This window comes from Octodon degus, unplaced genomic scaffold (genome assembly GCF_000260255.1).
Source record: "Octodon degus isolate 3935 unplaced genomic scaffold, OctDeg1.0 scaffold00001, whole genome shotgun sequence".
Classification (NCBI taxonomy): domain Eukaryota; kingdom Metazoa; phylum Chordata; class Mammalia; order Rodentia; family Octodontidae; genus Octodon; species Octodon degus.
In genome coordinates this window covers 26,389,807-26,412,269 of record NW_004524577.1, presented here as the reverse complement: position 1 = coordinate 26,412,269, position 22,463 = coordinate 26,389,807, and the positions used below count along the sequence as shown (strand labels likewise).

General features: G+C 40.9%; 1 long non-coding RNA gene across 1 annotated transcript; it reads right to left on the bottom strand.

The window, feature by feature from the left end:
• Positions 1-4,216: 4,216 nt before the first annotated feature.
• Positions 4,217-12,633, bottom strand: LOC111815647. The gene is made up of 3 exons (XR_002820317.1): positions 12,463-12,633; positions 10,537-10,540; positions 4,217-4,227 (listed from the first exon to the last, which is right to left on the bottom strand). It is a non-coding gene; the product is annotated as an uncharacterized LOC111815647 (long non-coding RNA).
• Between the last annotated feature and the right edge of the window lie 9,830 nt (positions 12,634-22,463).

Below are 22,463 nucleotides of genomic sequence, written 5' to 3'. Positions count from 1 at the left end.
AATCCTGCTGTCTCAGTCTCCTCAATTCTGAGATTATGGGCGTACACCACCACACCCAGACTCTGCCAGCTTTTACTATTCTGTTCTTGAGTTGAATTTCTGGAATCTTGACTAGTATATGCCTTGGAATGGTGTTTTTCTGATCACGGCTATTTGGAGTTCTATACACCTGAAGTCATTGTTCTATGCTTAAAAAGTTTTCTGCTATTTCATGAACAAGTTTATATGTCCTTTGTGTTATCTTCTAAATTTTCATTGGCTCCAGTTAATCTTATTGTACTCTTCTTTGCATCATCTGGCAGCTTCTGGATTGATATTTTGTACTCCCTTACTATTTTCAAGAAATTTCTAATTGATGATTGCCACCCACAACTCTGCCTTATAGATCTGATAGTCCATCTTCACCTCAGTTGAGTATACTGAATATATTTTCAATGTTTTATATAATCTACTTTTTTTTCATATGTGGGGTGTCCATGATTTCTGTGTCTTTCTTAAGCTCCTTTAATTTTTTTATCTGTATATACTCTAGATTTGGTAACCATTTCTTTCATCATGACCATCATCTCTTTAATTATCTGTGCAACTATTTCTGGTTTGGTTTTGTCAAGAGATCTACTGCCAGTTTTGTTATTACCCCTACTACCATTTCAGAAATTTCAGCTGGGTGACTGTCTTAGTATTTTGTTGTTGTTGTTGTTATTGTTATTGTTGTTTTTACTTAGTTAAAATACTCAACACACAAATTTAAATGAGGAAAGATTTATTTTGGCACACAGTTTGTAGAGCTTTCCGTCCATAGTTGGCTGGCTCCTAGGCAGGGTGGCCTGACAGAGGAGTAGCTGTTCAGAAGGAAGCAGCAAGGCAGTGAAATAGCAAGCAACAAGCGACAAGCAGCGAAGGGCCAGGGAGATGGCTGAGTGGAATAAGCACTTCCCTGGCAAGTGCAAGAGCCTGAGTTCAATCCTCAGTTCCACCCTTGCCCCCCCCCCAAAAAACAAAAAACAAGCAGTGGTGTAGTGAAGAAGCAGCAAATGACAATAGCAGTTCTCTTTCTGTCTCTTGTATTCTACCCAGGGTACCCACCTGGTGGAGACCACTATGAAGTGGGTCTGAGCACAATGTAAAATTAACCAATTGGCTTCCTATGTTTACCTGTGACCCTATCCAAGCAAGGTCAAGGCCCTTTGTCTGGAGATGGGAAGTGGGTTCATAGTAAGTGAACCTCTGTGAGTCACTGGTCCCTGCTGAGGCCTATATTGGCCTGTGAAGCTGTGATGTCTCAAAGGACAAGATAACACCACAGCTGAGGACATTTGACTCCAATCCCAACTAACTAAAACCAGACTGCAGCTGCAGGCTCCACACTCCTACAATAAGTGTCAACCTAAAGATAAGGTAGTTGTCCTTATTGACATTATTTACTACTTGGAAAAATATCTCCTAGTGTTCTGCTAGATTCCATTCAGATTCTCGTGTTTTCTTTAGTGTCCCTCTCCTTTGTTTGAAAACCAAGTAACTATGGGTTGCCCAGAGAAGTTCTTTGTTTTAGTCCCCAGAGAATCTTGAATTCTGTTAGAAGGGTTTGATCCTCCTAGAGCCCTAAAATCATATCACCTGATTCTTTTATTTAAGCCTTCACTGTCCATTCTCATTTGGGAAATTGTTGGCCTGCTCAGTCCACAATAACTAAGGGATAATATTAACCTGTTACCCATCCTTACAATGGATAACATTCACATTTAGTGTGAGGTACCCTTAATCCTGGTTTTGGACAATGAATCAATCCTAGCATCACTTCCTTAATCCTAGCACCATGTACTCTAAGTCTGGGAATCTCTTAAAAACCCATCTATCACTGCATGAGGTTTTGTGGGGATACCTAGATGCAAGCCACAATAGTGGCTTTTGACTTCAATGCCCTCTGGATTTGCCTTGGAAGTTGGGGATGTTGGGTTGCATCCTGCTTCCAGGTTTTCCCATTTTCTATTTTTTAATTTGTTTTCTGCATTGAGGCTTGTACATTGCTTATGGGAAATAGCTTTATTACTAGTATTGTGACCACATACAGAAATGACTGCTTTTCTTTTTTAAATAATTTTATTGAGAAATAAATAGCAATGAGACAGTTTCAAAACAGACTACTAGCACAGTTTCAACAATTAATACATTGCATATTGCTGTCTTAGTGGTTATTCATTGTACAAGATGCAAAAATGACTACTTTTCAAAGATGTCTTCTAGGTGTAGCTGGCTTTTGGCCTTTGAGTCTGTCCCAGGATTCTGCCTTTTCTGTTTATTAGGGATGAAAGATTGCAGCTGCTTGGCCTAACCCCAAGTTCTATGATACTAGTCTGTAGAATTGTTTATGACACCCAAGACAGTCTAGCTATTGGCCTACATATGTCTTAGCTACTTTTCTCTCGTTGCTGGGATAAAATACCTGATACCCAAATTAAAGGGAAAGGTTATTTAGCTTACATTTTGTAGAGGTTTCAGTCTATAATCATGTGGCTCCAAGGCAAGGTGGCATGGTAGAGAGGCAACTGCTCATGGCAGCAGAAGGCAGATAAAGCAACAAGAGCAAAAGAGGAGGACCCAGCCTCTTTTTCTCCCTTATGTTGTATTCAGGCTACCCACTGTAGGGTGACTTCAGCACTCCTGCTGCCAATCTCAGCTCTAGACAATGAAGCAATCCCAAGCTTTAGATTCAGACACTTCTAAAAAGCCTCCCCCCTCACCAAGATGGCATGACGCTTTGGGGGCACATCCAGACACAAACTATAGTAGCATGCAAGGAAGACTGATTATGTCACCTTGGCTAAAGTAGTACAATCAGTAATAGCAATAACATCTATCATAGGCTGGAAAAATGACAAACTATGATGATTAATGATTTTCTGTCTTTAACCCTAGGCACAGGATTTATAGTTATAAACAAAACATACGATAAATTATAAAATATTGTACAATCAATAGCCACTCAATAGAGTAATCTTACCCTAAGGGGATAAAATTTAAGGGTGAGAAGACTAAAAATTGAAAAATGAAAAAAAAGATGAAGAACATCTGAAGAACAAAAAAATGGTTACTCAAGCCTCAGGAAACTGCTGAAACAGACAGGAAGGAAAGAGAGAATGAGGAAATGAAAACAAGAACAACACCAGAGAACTCCTAGAAACAGTATTTGCTCAAACAAAATACAAGAAAGAGCAACCAAAAAAAAAAAAAGACCAAATGAACAAAAACTTTAAATCCAAAGGCAAAGCAACCAAATAAGACCCAAGAGCTTTCCCTGTGGGTCCAGGCCAGTGGTTACCATTTGGGGTCGATAGCTTTGGAGCAGTGCCCAATGATCTGCTCTTGATGGTAGAAAAAGGAGGCAATGGGAACCCAGTCTTGTGCTGGACAACCCCAGCAAGCTGACTGTGCAATTCTGATGGAATGGTGGTCCTGGGGCTTTTGATTTCACAGAAATTCAGGTTGAACCTCCCTCTGCTTATGGGGTGGGTCCTGAGTCATTCAGCTTATAACACTCAGATGTCTCTTGTATGCTTAACTATAGCTCCTTGACCATACACATCCCATGTGGTTGTCCCTCACCCAGTCCCTGTGGGAGTCTAACACTGGGAGCTCTGAGATGAAGCCAGCTCAGTGCTGCTCTGAGTCTTAGGTTCAGTCAGCCCCTCCCTAAAAGGGCATCTGACCAGGCACTCTCTCCAAACAATATGCTTGGACGAGTAATTCACTAGCTCTGTTTCACTGGTGTGTGTCTCCCCAATGACCTGTGGAGTTTCTTGCTTTGTGTCTCTGTAGATTTGATCTTCCTTTCTCACACTGTAAGCCAGGAGCTGGGGAGAAAGTACAGATTGCCCCTTATTTTTTTCTGTGTGTGGTCTGTCTCTTTAGTTTCTCTGTAGGCTTCAATTTTTCTTCCATATCTTTCCTAGGTCCTAGAGATCTATCTCCATCTTTCTCTTTATCCCCAAGTTGTTATTTTCCAATGCCTATATTTCAATTCCTGGAAAGGCCAGTTTGTTGCTGTTTACTGTTCTTCCATCTTCCCAGAAGTGCTATCTCTCTTTTCTTCTGTCCTCCCTCTTCCTGCCTCCTGCCCTCACCCTCCTCCATATGTTATCTCATCCTGAATAATCTCTCCATTTGGCTTATGCTTCTCACTGTAGTTGTTGGAGAAAGTCATGCTGTCGCAGAAAATGCACCCTCCTTCTTCCAGTCTATTTCAGTTTCTGTTACTTGCACAGGCAACCTCCAGTTCACTTTAGTTCCTGTTACTTCTGTTTCGCAGAAATGGCTGGTCACTATGCCGTATATTGTAAGAACCAATCAAAGACAACCAAGTGCTCTGCTTCTATAATTTCTATTTCCAGACCCTATAATAATGCAAGCCCACCACTGTTCAGGGTCTCATATTTATTTAAAGATGACCATTAAATAAATTGGCCTCCAAATGCTGGGGGAATATTTTGGTGTTTCTGTTTGCCGCTGCAATATTTCTTACATGAACTATAATTAATTTCTGTGAGGCAAAAGTAGAATCTGTTAAACTGTCCTGGGTTTGATACTTCTGTCATACTCCACTAGCCAAAGCAGATGCATGGCCACCCAGACTCAAGGTGGTGGAGAAATAGATTCTATCTCTTGTCAAGAGACAAGCAAGGTTATGTTGCCAAAAAGTGTGTGGAAAAATAGATATTGCCATAGTCCTCTTTGAAAAGCATAATCTGCCACAGATTATACATGTGCACAGTTCTACATTTCTTTGCTTTTTTTTGGTTCACTTGTTTTAGTGATTGCACTCGAGGAAAACGTGTACACAGACTTCCATGTCTTAGTAGAAATGAATAATTTTGCCTCTCTGGCTAATAAGAAAACCACAGGGCACTTTAAATCTTTCCGTTCTCACATATATGCTATTGTTTTCATGTATTTAAATCTATATCTAATTTAAATTACATCAGAAATTCCTACTACTATATTATATAGTCAGCATGCATTTAAATTTTTCTATATTTAATCTGGGTTAGGTTTGCTCCTTTCCCATATCTTTAGTTTTCAAATTAATATTATTTTAATTTTGTTATCATTGATATGTCCTATAATATGTGTATATTGATAACAAAATCTGTTTTTTCCATATATTCATATTTCATATACATTTCATATACATTTCATATAAAACCTTGGTTTGAGAGCTTAATTTGTTCTGGAAACATGCTTGTACTCCAGAGCACTTGCATATCAAAGTGAATTTCCTCATAAGAAATATTGAAACCTCAGATTAGTTATTCTACAACCCCCAAATACTAATATGAAATGATTGGAATACTGTTATATAACACCGAAAGATAAAAGAATACAAAGTGTACAGAAAACTGAACAAGTTAACCTGCGCTTGGCTTTGAAAACCTTCATGGCTGCTGTAAGGGAGGAGGGTTACTGTGTAGGACAGCTTTCACCATCACTGACCAAATCTCTGCCATTGGCTCCATGGAACCTTAACCCCCATGCACTTTTAACAAGGGACCAACCCAGTCTCACTTGCGTTTTCCTCCTTCTGGGTATTTTGTGGAAATGAGACAGTGCATTGTCGTCGAAGAGATTCATCACTAGGTCTGCTGCAGCCTTATGCAGGCGGTGATTTCTTACAAAATCTTGCATCGTTTCCCACATTTTACAAACCTCCCTAATGTCATTTGAAGTGAGCGGTTTCTCTGCTTTTTACTCCTCTTCCTCTACAGATAAGATCTCCTCCATTACCTCTTGTTGGGAGACAGTCACCCACATTCCTGCAGCAAGGAGGCAGGAGGGAGAGGAAGAGGTAAGGAGATGCAGAGAGGGCGGAGAGATCGTCTTAGTGGTGATCATATGACGTTTGTTGTCACATACTACTTGTATTGCAAGACATCACTTGCTTATTAAATTAAAATGTATTGGAATGTTCACTTGTCATGTAGACCATTCACAGAATAAGTTACTATACATATATTGAATTCAATATATATGTTGAATATATACAATATATATATAGAGAAAGATTTGTTTCTGAATCTTGTGCAGATATTTTCTTCAAACATATCATTCTATTGTCTTTTGACTTTCTTTATGGCTGAAGATAATCCTGATATTAATCTGATGATTGCTTCTTTGGAGATCCTTTGGTGGCTGTTTTTTTTGGTTTTTTTTTTTTTTGTTTTTCTTATTTTTTTTGTTATGTGTTTTGTGTTTTTGTTTTGCTGTTTTTTTTTTGATCTTTTTAGAGTCTTTTAAAGGGTGTTTTTTTTTTTTTTTTTTTTTTTTTTTGTAAAAATTTCAGCCATGATCTCTTCAAATATTGCTCATTCTCTTCTCATAGTACTTCCATTACACGTATGTTAAGCCTTTTCCACTGAACTTACATGTCTGTTGCACCATTTATTTGTACTTTCTGTTTTTTGTTCCGTGTTTCATTTTATTTATGTTCTTCTTTCAGCTTATGAATTCTTTTATCTTATCTAAATGCAAAGAATTTTTATTTTTATGATTATGTTTTTATAGTCCTATACTTTACACTTTGCTTTTATAAAATATAGTGTTCAGTGCCACATGGCTCTGCTTGTAATGTCTGTTGCTGTTCTTGGTGTTAAACTGAATGGTCTTGTCAATTTAAATGTCTGTAAAAATTTACTCATTATTATGTAAAAATATAGGATGATTTGAAGCATAGAAGGATTTACATTTATTTTTGGTGAACAGCAAGGGAATGTTTATCCCAGACCACTTTAATTTTAATATCAAGGTAGAAATTAGCATTCAGCCCAAGAGATGGTCAGATTGTTTTAAACCACCTTTATTCCCTAAGTATACCTCGTAGGGGTTCCAATCAAAACCTTGAGCATTTACCCTTTGTGGTGGATCCTGGATTCCTATTTTTATTCCTTTGATGAAGTTAGCAGCCTCTGTTTAATCGTTCAATCTTTCAAATGACTTCCTTTAATTGCCAATGCTACTATGGGAAAATAAGACTCTGTGCTAGGCTTATCTCTCTGGTCTTTGTTTTTTCTGTATTATTGCCCCATAATTTTTCATTGTCTTCCTAGTTTCCCTGTGCTTGCAATGTTCCTCAGCAGGAGAGATGTGCCGTGTTGGCCAGCCTACCATCAACAGAAGCAAGCCTCTATTTTTGAAGTATTCAAATTAATTATTACAAATGAGACCTATTTATGATGCTTGCAGTCAAGTGATTAGGTATATTTGAAGAACGTTGATGTATTTTAAAAGCATTTTGGAACAACCCACGGCTATAGGACAGTTGTCTCAATCAGTGCCTGGTCACTGAGACAGAATATGCAATACCCACCATGTGAAGAAGAGGTTTATTCTGAGTCAAAGTTTCAATCCATAGTTGGCTGGCTCCAAGGCAGAACAATGATAGAGGATGTGGCAAAGGAGCAGGTGCTCAACCCCTGGCAGCCAGGAAACAGAGAAAGACTGTAGGGACTCATTAAAAGAGTACATCCTTCTAGATGATTCCCTCACTGAACCACCTCCAAGGAAGCCCCACCTAACAGCAAATCTGTGATAGCACACCCATAATCCGATTACTTTCCCAAAGCCCTACTTCTGAGTACATATTATGGGGCCATATTTGTATCTAAACATAACAATGGTACAGTTACTTCTCTGGGCAACACGATGATGAGCAAGTCATAGTTTTTCCCATAGACAACATAATTTTTCAGAAATAATTTATCTATTATTCAAATCAGAGTCTATATTACAAGGCCATAGTACAAGAGAAAAGTGTGGAGCTTGTTAGATCAACCAGTGAGTAACAATAACAACAAAAATGCCCACTGGAAGACTCATGAATTCTTGATGACTTGGTGTATTATGAGGTTTCATCCCCAATCAATGTAGAAGGAAAACTTGACCAGTAAGTTTATGCTGAGACAAAATGGCTTTCATGTGAAAAAATTGATATTCCACATTGATTGGAATAAAACTAAATTTAAAATAAAATATAAAATTAATGGGGGAAAAGGGGAGAACATCCTTGTGACCTTGTATAATGATTTATGAAAGGAGACTCGAAGTGCACAAATCATAAAAACATTAGTGGATCTGCATCAATATTGAAGATTTCTGAACAACAAAGGAAATTATTTATAAAGTTGACAGATGACCAACCTTCTGGGAAGAGATATTTACAGCAATTAGAAAGGATAAAAGATTAATCTATAGTACACTCAAGTTATATGTTATTCAGGTCTCTAATCAAATATTACCACTTCACAGAGGACTTCTAAGACTTTACCTAAAATAGCACTCCCTTTGTGTTTTCTATCCCTTTAACTTTATTTTTATTTATAGCATTTACCAAAACCCAACATGAATGCATATCATTATTTGATCATGTTTTTCTTCTAATAAGAAAAAAGCCCTGTGAGATCAGGGCTTTTTATTTTTTTCATTCATTTTGCTGAATTAGCATCTAGAATGATACCTCATATATGGGATGTACACAATGAAAACTTATTAAATGAATGAGTGAATAAGAAAATGGCTGTAAATGAACACAAGAAAGAACAGAATCCAGTGGAAAAATATCAACGGACATGTGTAGGTACTTCCCGAAGGGGAAATCTTAGTGGATAATATGAGGAGATGCTAACCTCACGTCAGAAAACATGTAAATGGAAAGATGCATGAGATAGCATTTTATATCTATCAGATTGGCAAAAATTCAAGTCAGATAATAGAAACAGTGTGGAAATGGAATCCTCTGATGGGATTATATGCTGGTGGAGCCATTCTGAAGGACCATCTGAAAGTATTCAATAAAAGTATATAGCCATAATCCATAACCCTGGGATCTCTCTCCTGGTATTTCACCCAGACTAAGTCTGTTTGATCCAAGAGAGGAAATGCAGGCAGACATCCACGGGAACATTGTTGGAAGTAGGAAAGAACAGAAAATACTCTCTCTGTTCTTTAAAAGAGAAGCAGAACATGATGATACAGCATGTGCATGTGATGGAATATGATTCAGCAGCTAGATGGAACAAACTACACATAGCAAAGGCATTTCATTCCTTTTTATTCAAATAAACCAATAGAGTGTTTCAAATATAGTTTATTATCTAAAGCAAGTAGAGGGCTGAGGAGCTAACTCAGTGGTCTAAGAACTTGCTTGGCAAGTGCAAGGACTTGAGTTCGATCCCTGGCACTGCATGCTGGACCAGCCCTCCAAACCCTGGGCACATAGTGCCTGCCACCAAAACTGGGCATGGTGGCACATGCCTTAATCCTAGCACTGGGGAGGCTGAGACAGGAGGATCACTATGAGTCTGAACTGCATACCAAGACCCTATAATAAATCAATTAACTAATTAATTAATTAATTAATTTTAAAATAAAAGCAAGTGGATAAAATCAGACAAAGTAGTTCTCAGATAAACACTTTATTTCCTCTGAGTCTTTGGCTCTTACTGGAAAAAAACATCCCCCAACTCAAATAAAAACTTTTTCCCTTAGCAATTTTGGAATCATAATACTCATCTGTCCTAACCAGATTGTTTACACTTTTTTAAATCTCAAGAGGTACATTTTCATGTGCAATTTTAGATCAGTATCAGATTCTGTTTAATCTCTACTAAGGCTAATTATAGAATATCCAGGGCTGTTCCTGGATCTTAGCTTGAGATTGGTTGGGATTTACTACCTTGAGCTTCTTCAGCTTGGAATCTTATTTAAAAGCAGATTTCAGTTGGGTGAGCCTGGGAAAGATCTGAGATTCTACATTTTTGACACCTGTCAGGTGTGGCTGATACTATGGGTCCTAGGGTCAGTTTGAGTTCCAAGGCTCCCTAGAATGCCTTATGAAATTCATTATCCTTTTTTTTATGTATTTAGTTCAGGGTCCACAGGGTCTCACTACACAGATCGGACTCATTGTGATCTTTCCTGTTTTTCAGCCTTCCAAGTGCTGGGATTACAGGCATGCGCCACCATGCCCAGTTTCAACCAATGTCTCAGCAAGCCCCTGGGGGCAGGGCCAACATGGCAGGCCAGTGATCAAGCCCCTGGCCCCTGCCTGCGTCTGCCTAAACAGTCGCTTTAATCTGATGAGCTGTCTGGCTGGCCCTCTGAAATGCATTATTCTTAAGGTACCTGAAGCTTCATCCTGGGCCTGGAACAATCCCAGAACTTATGCACAATTAGCCAAAGATTGTTTATGAAGTATCTGAACTCTGTACTGTCTGACTTTGTAGGGTCTATACCTGCATTTCACTGTGAAAAATGAGTGCAGTGTATTCCTCAAAGGAGTTCCACCGCAGCACATGTTGGCTGTGTTGGGCTCATATAGAAGCTGACTACATGCACCTTATTCCAACTCTGTGTTACTGACATCATGCTGATAACCTGAAAAGCTATTGAAATCTTGCGGGGGATGGGGGTAGTATTTACAAAATCAAAATTGGCAAATGCTACAGTTTGGAGCTCTTTACCCATTCGGAGATTACTGTACCAGCGCACCACTCTGACTAGATTGCTCAGTAGGAAAACTATAGCGGAGCACTTTGGTGGCTTATGTAGCACAAGTGGAAACTTTTCCAGTTGGGGAAAAGTCTAGTTTTGTTTTATTTTTTCCTTTTATATCTTTTCTGTTAGTTTTAATGATGAAATAATAAAATGAAATCCACACTGTAGCGAGATACAAAGCAAGGGATACTCATCAACTTTTCTGTACACTCCATTGTTGGATGTAGTCATCACAGATTGTTCAGACCCAGTGTCCTCCTGCTGCTGGTGCTTATTATGGAAGGCTTGGTAGAAGCATCACAAAGTCTAACTACTCTAACACTGGTGCCGTCCAGGCAAAGCTGAAGTCTGATGGTGCGAGGACTTTCATTCAGATTGACCATTAAAAATTTAAAGTGTTGAAAGTACTCCCATCAGAGCTTCCATGTTTTTCTCATTCATAGCAGAGTAGACTCCCAAGGTAGACTAATAAGAATCGTGAACGAAACTCATCTGCACAGGGGATTCTCTGGGCAAAGAGCAGTTGCAACAATTTTAATATAATAGTTCTTTAAGCTCTAGAAAAGGTCTGCAAAGTTGGCCTTATTTTCTTCTCAGAGAATCCAGTTTTAAAGGAATCATATAGTAATGGGGTTCGCTTAGATATGTCACAGAGATTCTATCTGTCATCTGTCTGTCTGTCTGTCTCTCAGTCAATCAATATGACTTCTCCATGGTGAATATATGCACTAGGTATAGCAAAAGTATACTAGTAAAAAAAAAAAAAGAGAGAAAAGAAAGAGAAAGACAGGAAAAATATTTTTGCAAGAAAAAGACTTTAAAAAATAATTTCAGTAGTACCTTCTATATATACATAATGGTCATATTCACCATAGAGCATTTGTACCTGTACACAGTGTAACTTAATTCTTCCTTTCTACCCTCTCTTCAACCCCTCTTCCCCTCCTTATTGTCAAAAGCTTTCTTTCAGTTTTTTCTTTTCTTTCCTTTCTTCCCTTTTCCCTTCCTTCCTTTCCCCTTCCCACTCCCTTGTTCCTGTTCCTATTCAGTGTTTTCTTCCTGTTTCTCATTATCTTTTACACATTTTGGTCCTTCAATTTTTCAACCAGAGAAATGATGTGATATTTAAACACATGTGTCCAATTTAGGAAATAGGACTTTACAAATAAATTTGATTTCCCGGACAGCGGACCCCTGAGCAGCCCTGACAGCCCACTACTGCCGTCCTGCTTAGTTACCATCACACCCGGGGAGAAGCTACAGCTGCCGCAGCCGGCGCCAGTCTCCATCACCGTGACTATGAGCAGCGAGGCTGAGACCCAGCAGCCGCACCCCGCTCCCCCCACCCCACCCTCAGCGCTGCTGACACCAAGCCCAGCACCGCGGCAGCAGCAGCGCAGGGAGCGGCGGCCCGGGTGGCCTCCATCAGTTGCACCTGCCAGCGGGGACAAGAAGATCATTGAAGCAAAGGTTTTGGGAACAGTAAAATGGTTCAATGTAAGAAATGAATATGGCTTCACCAACAGGAATGACACCGAGGAAGATGTATTTGTACAGCAGACTGCCTTAAAGAATAACCCCAGGAAGGACCTTCGCGTGTAGGAGGTGGAGACTGTGGAGTTTGATGTTGCTGAAGGAGAAAAGGGCGCAGATGCAGTAAATGTTGCAGGACCTGGTGGATCTCCAGTTCAAGGCAGCAAATACGCAGCAGACCATAACCATCATAGATGTCATCCACGTCGTAGGGGTCCTCCGCGCAGTTACCCGCAGAATTACCGGAATAGTGAGAGTGGGGAGAAGAATGAGGGATCGGAGAGCGCTCCCGAAGGCCAGGCCCAGCCACGCCGGCCCTACCGCAGGTGAAGGTTCCCACCTTACTACATGCGGAGACCCGATGGGCGTCGGCCACAGTACCCCAACTCTCCTGTGCAAGGAGAAGTGATGGAGGTGCTGACAGCCAGGTGCAGGAGAACAAGGTAGACAAGTGAGACAGAATATGGATCGAGGTTATAGACCACGATTCCGCAGGGGCCCTCCTCGCCAAAGACAGCCTAGAGAGGACGGCAATGAAGAAGATAAGGAAAATCAAGGAGATGAGACCCAAGGTCAGCAGCCACCTCAACCTCTGTACCTTCGCAACTTCAATTACCGACGCAGATGCCCAGAAAACCCTAAACCACAAGATGGCAAAGAGACAAAAGCAGCCGATCCACCAGCTGAGAATTTGTCCGCTCCCGAGGCTGAGCAGGGCAGGGCTGAGTAAACACCTGCTTGACATCTCTACCATCATCCGGTTTAGTCAACCAGCAAGAAAGAAACGAGTAAGAAATTCCAGCAATAAGAAATGAACAAAAGATTGGAACTGAAGTGCTTGCTTTTTGCCTGTTGACCAGATAACTAGAACTATCTGCATTATCTATGCAGCATGGGGTTTTTATTATTTTTACCTAAAGATGTCTCTTTTTGGTAATGACAAACGTGCTTTATTTTGGGGGGGGCCTGGTTTTTCTCAATACACCTTTAAAGGTTTTTAAATTGTTTCATATCTGATCAAGTTGAGATTTTTAAGAACTTCATTTTTAATTTGTAATAAAAATTTACAACTTGATTTTTTCAAAAAAGCCAGCAAACTGCAAGCACCTGTTAATAAAGGTCTTACATAATAATAAAAATAAATAAATAAAAAATAAAGTTGATTTCCCATACATCCATGTTCCCCACTCCAAGCTTTGCAAAAAAAAAATCATTTTAAGTATTCACACAAATTAAAATCAGGGAGATAATCTATTATTTATAAAAGGAATATTTTCATGTGTAGTGCAAAGAGAATTCAGCACAATGACTAGAGTCGAGTCCCTACAGAGATACATGGCATTGGCTTATTTAATGGATCTAGACAATCCCGGTACATTTTTTTTTTAACCATGCCTTTATAACTTGTAAAACAAGAATCAAAAAACAGCTTTGTTGAGAAAATACATTAGGTAGAAATAGAAGGAATTCCCAGAGATGGAGGGCTTTGCCCAGAGAAACCGTATGCTCTCTGCTGTAGTCCAGGCCTGTATGTCCACAGAAGGAAATTCTCCGTTACAGGCAGGACCTGTGCGATGCTGAGTCTGTGGCCACTGCAGTGCCTCTTGCTTTTCGTGGGCATCATTAAAGTAACATTTGAAAATACATTCCAGGAGGTTGATCTGTGCAGGAATCAGTCACCCCACCCGGAATGTCTGTGTAATTGAAATTGCATGGCAGAACAAAGCCAGTTACAAGAAACAGTCTCAAGTTGGCTAAAATCCTAAATACATGTGCTGTCAAAAATATGAACGATCATTGATTTATGTGATGCTACCTCAGGGCATTGGGGTCATGGGTGATACTGATTTATAAATTTTGTGACATTTTCTAAATATTCAAAAGGGAAGATTTATTATTAGAAAAAAGCATTCATCTGGGGAGAGGCATCAATTGCCATGTTAAAGCTACCACTTTCCACAAACCTTAAAAGGCTGCAGATTCACTCCCTTCAGAGTGCAGTTAGGGTATGTAATTTGAGTATTCTTCAGCATTGCCCTAGAATTTCATATTGGAGAGATGTTTTGAAAGCACCTACTAGTTTTATTTAACTCCCCATGGCTCTACAAGAGGCTCTCAGGGAGAAGATGAATCTCTCTCTCTCTCTCTCTCTCTCTCTCTCTCTCTCTCTCTCTCTCTCTTTCTCTCTCTCTCTCTTTCTCTCTGACTTGTTGAGTCTGTTAGAAATGAAGGTTTTTAATCCCACTCTCCTGTGCTTACCTCTTGGTTCCCACTGCTCCTTTTGGTTCCTGACATCCCATACTTGTATAGACAGAGCACGCCAGCTGGAACTACCTTACAACAAACGAAGTATTGACATTGCCTAACAAAATTCAGAGCCAAAGAAGTGAGTTTGCCTGATATATATGTCCTGATTTACTTTGGAACACCACTGCATGGTTGACAAAATGTCAGTTGTACTTTTTTTCCACACTACATCCCACAACCCACATGCCATTGGCCAAAGGTTAAAGAGTTACAGCTAGTAAGGAAAGACAAGAAAACCTGCCACATCGTTTGTGTATAGAGTTATCTAATTATTATCAAGAAAGATTATGGGTTTGGGGTTATATTTAGAATATTTGTTAACCTGCTCAGGGTGGGGGCAAGGAAGGTTTTCACAGGTGAGGTCCCAAGATTAAAGAACACCTGTGTGTGACACATCTGCAATAGCAGGCAGCATGGAGCCGAGCAGAGCATAAGAGTGCAAGAGCCAGCTATGTCTCTATTGTATAATTCTTATACAGGTTGTTATCTCATGTTTACATTCTTATATAGTGCTGTAACTAGCACATGCATGTTTACCTATGCTAAGTCATGTTTACATAACTGCATCCCACTGTGCACCTGTGCTAGACAAGCAGGGTCATGTCCTCAGGTGTCCTTGGACACCTTGAGCTTTGCAGCAGTCTTAGTGGTTCCCAACATCCCATCCCCTCAAAGGTCTGGGGTATATATATGTAGCCGTTTTTAATAACAGGGCACATGTACATCTTTGTGCTGTAGTTAGCAAGTCAAGAACCACATAACTTTGCAAAATCCCCCCCCTTTTTTTTTTCATTTGAACAGTTTCATCCATAAGCAACATCAAAGCCTGACATATAATATTCAAGGCCTGGGTCATATATTGAGCAAAGGTTTCAACTCAGAGGGCTAAGTTTATGGCCTTTGTCCCTGGCCAGACATTATGCCTAGCAGCATCCCATAGGCAGCAGTCAATATTTTCAGTCAGATGCTATTCCTAGTGGTCAATCATTGCAATGCCTGATCATCTGTTAAGTCATTTCCCAGTGAGAGGAGGGGCTTATGTCCTGAATCCTGATGGTCTATATGGTCGGCCTTTGGGCACGCTCCCATACATCTCACCTAGGTCAGCTCCCTGCAAAGGAAAGTACCCTGTCTGTTGCTCCTGAACTGCTTAAGCCAGCAAACAGAGCATCAACCTCCTAAATGCAGCCTGATCATAATGTACACATGTAGGTCATCTCCTTTATGCATCACAAGCATTCATGCTATCTGCAACTCTTCCCATTGGCTGGCAGCCAGCAGGTCTACCCAGATCTGGTGCTGGCCAACCTTCAGAGGCCCCATAGCCTGTCCTTGGGGGGATGGACCTACCTTCTTGGAGCCTCCTTCTTTTTCTACTTTGCTTGTACAGTTTTTGTATATCTCATCTTACCTTGGTGCTTCATTTCACATCCACCAATTTATCACAGTCTCATTGCCTGCTTCTGGGGCTGTCCTCTGCATATCCTGCAGAACCCATCTCATAGAGGAGTGCTGGCTATGCTTGTCATCTGCAATATCTCCTGTGGGCTTAACTGATTACTATCGGCTCCATCATCCCACCACTGTAGCAGCTATATGGGTACTGTTTCATTCACTTTCTACTTTGTCTTGTCAGCTTCTGCAGTTCCATAGCTGTATAGGTCATGTATGTTGTTTTCTGAGTAGAGGTAGGCAGCGCTCCCTGTCCTCCTCCCTGGGCTAGCGGTTCCTCTACTTCTACTTTTTGATGAATAGCTATCCTAGCATGCAAAACCAGGGGACTTCCCTGAGGATTTTCTAGGACACAAGGACTTGGTGCATCTGGAGACATTTCCAGAGGAAGCAGTGCTGCCCATACCTCACAACCTGAGCTCTGCAGCAGCCAGCTGTTGCTGAAGGTCCTTCTCTATCTGCTGCAGCTGGGTCTACTTGCTGGACAAGGCCATCCACCTCTTGAATTACACAACAGAAGAGAGTGAAGAAAAGCCAAGCTACCTACCCTGCCATTTCACTGTAAGGTAGAGGAATTTTCTACCTATCACTTCTAAGGCTTGCAAGACATCCCCAGGTTCCAAACAGACTGTTTCACAGTCTTCTGGAACCTTCCAAGCTGCTAAGAAGGTGGCTACAGGTAGCCATGGTGAATCTGGGGTTGCTTATCTGCCCTTCCCCCTGGATCTGTCCCTCAACTTTGGGTGCTGTTTTCACAGCTTCCACGGGACTACTCACCTCAATGTCCCATCAACTATGCCAGTTGTCAGCCTGCTTGGGGCCCCAAGGAAGATTTTCATGGGTGAGGCCCCAAAGTTAAAAAAGCACATGTGTGCACCACATCAACAGCAACATCAGGCAGCATGGAACAGAGCAAAGTACAAGAGTGTAAGAGTGCAAGAGCAAAGAGCAAGAACCACTTGTGCCTTTATTGTACAATTCTTATACAGGTTGTTATCACATATTTACATTCTTATATAGTGCCTTAGCCAGAGCATATATGTTTACCCATGCTAAGTCATAGCTGAATCTTATTGTGTGCCTGCACTACACAAGCGGGGTCACATCGTCAGGTGTCCTTAGACACCCTGAGCTTTAAAGCAGTCCCACAATATTGTATCTCCAGGATTTCCATTCTAGAACATGTGAACACACCTGTGTCTAATTTGCAGTCTGTGGGAAGTTATCCCCTGGTGGAGTCATTTTCCCATCAGTCCTTCCATGGTCCTTTGGGAGCTATGGAGTCAGGAATGTGAGGGAAGAGTAAGCTCAGAAGGGGCTCCTTAGAACTTAGCATGGAGGTACAGAAAGCTACTAAACCTGGGAGACTCTCATGAAAGCAGTCCCTCTATTTCACTGTACCCTGTCTCTGACCCACCTTTGAGTAGAAGCACTAGTCTGTTTCCCTCCTCCAAATTTCTTTAATTCTCCCTAAATCTTTTTTGTATTTAACTCAAATATAAATATTTTGTTTGGTCCTGTGAACATTGACTTGAAGTATTCAGTCAGTCTTCCTCCAAATTGTTTAAAACAAAGGGATGGGGGCCAGCCAAATAGCTCAGTGGATTAAAGCACCTGTAAGCAAGCGCAGGAGCCTGGGGTTCCATGCCGGCCCTGCTGCCAGGGTGCACTGAGATGGTAGTTGAGACTGGGTGTGGTGGCATGTGCCTGCAATCCTAGCACTTGGGAGGCTGTAAACAGGCAGATCACTATAAGTCAGATCTGGTAGTGAGACCCTGAACACCCTGTAGACCTCTCCCTAAAAATACAGAAAACAAAACAAAACAAAAAACCAAAAAAGGATGGGATCTTATGACTTTTGATCCTGCTTTGCATGCTACCTATGTCCTCCTGCTCCTCCTATCTCAGCCTCTATCGCTTTATTCAGCATTGTTATATTATTGCCCCACTAGAACATGAAGTCCATAAGGCAGGAATGTTCTCTATTTTGTTTCATTGCTGCATGTCTGTGCCTAGAATAAGGTCTGGCATATGGGAGACCTTCAGTGCATGAACAATGAAGGAAAGAGCTAATGCTTCCAAGGGGAATCAGAAATCACAGATGGATGCTTCTGTTGTTAGCGATTGTTGGAAGTTAGTTCTCCAGATATTGTGCTCCAATGTCTTCTATTTACTTCCACTCCCTTCCCCTCCTCTTATAGTCAAGGTTTGCAAGGGAGTTGATTTTATACGTGACACATAATTTATAGGATTATTTTATGGCATTCACCCAAAAATTCAAATGCAGAAGAGTGTAAGAGATCTGTCCATGCAAGATCTGACCCAAAGCATCCAGTTGAGAAACTGGGTTCCACCACAATGCCTTTCACGAGTCCAGCTGGAGGCCCAGAGCCATAACAATATCTTTTGCAAATCTGTATCAAGGATCTGCTCTGGAAAGACTCAAAGGCCAGTGGTGGAAGCTAAAATAGCTACACCAGTGGGATGAAGGATCTGTGTCAGCAGGCTGAGGGATCTGCACTGGAGCAAGGAAGTGACTCTCAAGCTAAGGACCAGAGCTCTCCTGAAAAGAACCACAGCCAGCTTCTGTGACAGTGAGGATGCTGTGAATAGCTGAATTCATATTAGGAAAACCAGCGTGACAAGCTTCTCCAGGGAAATCAACAGTACACTATCTTTCCTTCCAGTTCTCCTTTCTATGCTGTTGGCAACAATCCTCAGGCGAGTCTTCCACGCCCAGTGCCGTGCTGATTTGGTTCAGCTGCAGATTTCTATTTGCCCTTTAGTTAATCCACCACCTATCCTCTCCTCTTTCCTCTTCTCTCACCTCTTTGCTGTTACCAGGGTGATTAGAGGGGGAAAAAATCACAATTGATGACTTTTGGCTTTACAACAATCATAAGCCCATTTTAAATAGAGAATAAATGAAAGAGTGTAGAGGAAAATCAGCTTTTTTTCCCCAAGTTGGAGAAGACGTATTTCCTGATATTGAAGAAAGCTTTCACATCAAATAACTCAGAAAACCCTAGCACTAACGAAGAGGACAGAGGGGGATGCCAGTGAAATTGAAATAGAGAATAAAGCAACTGCATTTCTCCAAGCTTAAAGAACCTCAGCCCAGAAATTCCCAAGGGATATTCCAGTGAGACAGTAGGGTGCAGAGAGGTGAAGTAATTTACTCAGAGCCACACTACTAGATAATCCAGTATCTGAGCTGACTTCTAGTCAATGCTGTTGACTAAATAATCTTTAAACTTTATTTAGAAAATAAATCTACTGGGATTTCATACCCAGTAAGCTCCTGTGGTTTGTCAGAATCCAAAAATTCTTAGCCAGTTTGACAGTTGCATTGATCATGTAGACGGTGGTGCAGCATTTTGCACAGCTGGCAGGGGTATCAGTTCGAAGCAGGTCATACCTCGGCTTAGATAAGTGAGCAAACCTTATGGGAGGACAAGAGTGTCTAATCTTGGGGAGCACCTAAGTAGAAATCAATTTGTCTCAGCAGATGCTTAGAGTTGCCTGTGGCCCGAGTTTACACAAATAATCCCCACACAGGTGTGCTTTTCAGGGCCTGGCTCTGAGGAGCTCTTTGGATGAGCTGAGCTGGATAGAATCAGGAGCTTGCTACCAGCCTTACAGCTTGAGTGCCGCTCATCGACAAAGAGCAGGCAGAAAGACCGTGTACTTGGCAGGTGTCTGCTTCAACAGAGGGATGCTCTCCTCTCTTTGGACCTCAAGGCCATCCCTGCCACCAACCTGGCTTTCTGACCTCCCTCTTGGGTGTGCCTATGATCGGAAAAAAGGCTCAAATGAATTCAAGTGTTTAGTACCAAATTAATAACCCCCTTCAACAACTTGAATCAAGTAAATACTCTTTGTGGGTACTGCCTTGCAGAAATATTATTGATGTTGTTAGTTGAATAGGCTTCCTAGAAATGCGACATTCTTAGTGTGACAACAGTTACTAGGAAAGTACTGCTCATTGTCATATAAATATTGTTTGTCACCTCCAGATTTCCTTTTTTGTCAGCTTTTTTCTCTTGATCCTACCTCCCTTCTTTTCAACTTGTGTCCTTCATCTCTTCCCCCTGATTTTTCTTTCTTTCCAGCTAGAGTCCTGGCTTTGCTAGCAATTCTCACTCTCTCTTTTTTTTTTTTTTGTATTTTAGGGAAGGGTCTACAGGGTGTTCAGGGTCTTACTACTAGATCTGACTCGTGGTGATCCACCTGTTTACAGCCTCCCAAGAGCTGGGATTACAGGTGTACACTACCACTCCCAGTCTCAATTGCCCTCTCAGTGTACCCTGGGAGTGGGCCCGGCACAGCAGGCCTGGGGGGATCAAAACCCTGGCCCCTGCGCCTGCTTGCAGGTGCTTTAATCCACAGAGCTATTTGGCCAGCCCTCACTCACTTATTTCTGTTATCAGCAGGCAGGGCTGAAGAAAGTTCCTGGCCTCACCATTAGCATAGATCTTAAGGTGTTTTCAATGGATAATTTATTCAAATGGAGGAAATATTCAAGGTTTTTGTATTAGTTTCCTGTTGCTGCTTCAACAAATCACCACAAACTTGATGGCTTAAAACACTACCTTGAGAGGGGAAGCAGAAATGAGAGGAATAAAATGATATGCCAGGTACAGGGACCTAGTAACCCTAATCAATGCCATAACATGGGCTAAGACAAACAGAAAGAACAGGTACAAAGAAGTGAACTGGGGAACTGGAGGAAGAGGGCAGGAGCAGGTGAGATAGAGGTCGAGAGGAGAAGGGTAAAAAAGAAAAAACAAGCTGAAAATGTACATGGAACCACTCCCCAACATGACTGTAAACTACACAAATTACAAGCATGTACTAATAAATAATCACTATGTTCTTCCTGAAAATGAGAAGGCCTAAAAGTAGAGTACAGTATCTAAAGGGCTGAGACCATCTGAAGAGGCTGTTTCCTTGCCCTTTCCAGTTTGTTGAGAGCTCCCCTGCATGGCTTGCCTGAGCATGTCTTCTTTCATGTTTAAAGTCAATAGTAGAAGACCTCGGAGATAGCTCAGTAGTTTAAGTACCTGTCTGCAAGCACAAGGTCCTGAGTTCAATCCTCAGCACTGGGGGGCGGGGGGAAGAATACACAAAACTAATAAAGTCAGTAGTAGAGCATCTTCACATCTTTTCTTCTTTCTGACTCTGCTTCCACGGTCACATCTCCTCTGACACTGACACTCTTGGCCACTTCTAAGGACCATTGTTATCACATTGGGTCCATCTGGGAAAATCTAGAATAGTCTCCCCATCTCAAACTCCTGAACTTAATCACATCAGAAAAGTGCTTCTTACCACACCACGTGGTCATCTCTGGGAGATACTACTTTTCTGCCACAGTTATGAAGCCAGTGATCTCAGAAACAGGTTACTGGTTAGAAAGTTCTCATTCAAAGAACAAGCAGTTAGGTCCTCTAATGGAAATGAGTTCCGTTTCTAAAAACAAAATTAATAAGTACACAGGAAGAGACTTGCATAGAGACAGGATTATAGTTACCTCTGATTGAATTTCAGCATAATAATAATTTGATTTGGAGAGAGTGGAGGCAGTTGGGTGGCCAAGAGGAGCTTCTGGGAAATCAGCCTCATGTTGGAAGTCAAGCTCTGGCCCTTGCCAGACCTTGAGCATGTTTGCTTAATCATAATCACACCTCAGTCTAGCAATAAAATGGGAATAGTGATTCTTACCTCATAGAGCTACACAGTTAAATAATATCATGCCTAGTACGGTTCCTCACCAGTAGTCAATGCTTACAGAGTTAATTTTTCACAAAAGTTAACTCTTCACAAAAGTCAATTCTCTCCTTAGTGATTAGACTAAAGGTCAAGGAAGTAATTACAATGTGGCCAAAAGTAATTAGGTTGAGAATAATCAAACTGATGCTGAGCAGTGGAATTTTAAGCTCACCTCAGATGCTATACCTACACTATCCAATGAGAAATGCCGAAATCTATTTCTTGTCATCTGGCTCTAGTCTAGTTGTATTTTCTGCCTCTAAACTGAGTGAAGATGTGTAAGAGAAGACCTAGCCTGTCTCATGCCAGTGCCTGAAGAATTGTAGGAACCAAATAGAATTTCTTGTAATTTTTTTATTATTAATTTTATTGGGAAACAAATAGCAATGAGACAGTTTCAAAACCGATTAATAGGACAATTTCAATAATTAATACATTGCATTTTGTTGTCTTCATATTGGTTATTCATAGTACAAGATGCAGACATGATATCCTGTCCAAACACTATTAGTACAAATCTTTCTTCTCATTGAATTAAGAGAAAGTATCTGAGTATCTATCCTAACTATTTTGATGTACAGATACAAAATGGTCCTTCTTTTCTATCCCCTTTTTCTGTTTAGTTTTGTCAGAGATGGGTATTCCACTGCCATTTAAATATTGTAGGTACATGAATTCAGCAAAATAATCCAATATAGTCCAGTAGTCTATAATAGTAGTGGGTTATCCACATGTCTGGCAATGTCAGAAGTTGTTGACTTGAGCCCTTTACAGCTCAGCATATTAATGTGGTTTTACTTTTCATACCTTGTTATTATACTTTTCTGCTGGATGGTTAAGACCAAGATAAAGCAAGA